This window comes from Schistocerca americana, unplaced genomic scaffold (assembly GCF_021461395.2).
Source record: "Schistocerca americana isolate TAMUIC-IGC-003095 unplaced genomic scaffold, iqSchAmer2.1 HiC_scaffold_1031, whole genome shotgun sequence".
Lineage (NCBI taxonomy): Eukaryota > Metazoa > Arthropoda > Insecta > Orthoptera > Acrididae > Schistocerca > Schistocerca americana.
Window position 1 is genome coordinate 39,580 of NW_025725082.1, and position 1,043 is coordinate 40,622.

Consider the following 1,043-nt stretch of genomic DNA (forward strand, 5'->3'; position numbering starts at 1 on the left):
TCAGAACAGAGGAGTACTGCAGTAACTTTACAGAGAAAAGGTGGCTGCGATAAGAAGCGGATAACATCAAGAGCAAGCCACTGTTAAATAAAGTGTCGGACCGGGCTGTTCAATTTCTGCTATCTTATTCAGCGGATACATTCAGAGGACTCTACATTAATTTAGGGACACACTAGGACTTGTAGTAGGAATTAAAATTGAAGGTAAGATAACAGATATGTTGAGATTTTCTTATGATACTACAGTGTTAAGCGAATGTGCGGAAATACAGAAGAGAGATGCAGACGAAAGTCAGCCTCACTTCTTCCTAACATGCAAATTAATAAAGTTAAGACAAAAATCTTGATGAGTAGACAGTGCTCATTTAACAATGAGGGACTGGAGACCGTAGAATCCTTTTGCTTCCTATGGAATAAAACCACCCTCAGACGGATCTAGGAAGGATATTGCAAGCCAAATAAAGCAGGCAACAGCTGCTTTTAACAAGAGCAGGAACCTTGCACATCTCGTTTCTAGGCCAATACCTGAGGAAAGACCTCATGAAGATTTTGTGTGGAGTGTGCCGCTGTACAGATGTGAAACACGGACAATCGAGGAGGCGAAAGAAAACTGATAGCCTTCGAGATGTGGTTCTATCGCAGCAGTCTCAAGATTTTCTGTGAAAAGAACGGATTAAGCGAACTGAAGCACTGCAGGGTAGACAACTTGTTGCTATGTCTCCTAAAGCTTATTGAACGCCACATGTGTCAGCCATATGCTGAGATATTATGGTGTCATTAAAGGTGCTACTGAAAGGACAGCAGAAAGGAAGAACACAAGAGACAAACCTAGTCTAGTATACATCAACCGTATCATGGACGACGCAAGTTCCACCACCTATACTGCACTCAAGAAAAAGGCCGGAGACAGAAATGCTTGGCAAGCTGCTGATAGCCAACCTGATAGCTAAAGACCAAAGAAAAAGAAGGAGATCATGATAAGTTTTGAAAGTTGAACAATTAGTGGCAAGACGCTTTAAATGTTCGGAAATGGGTACATATTTG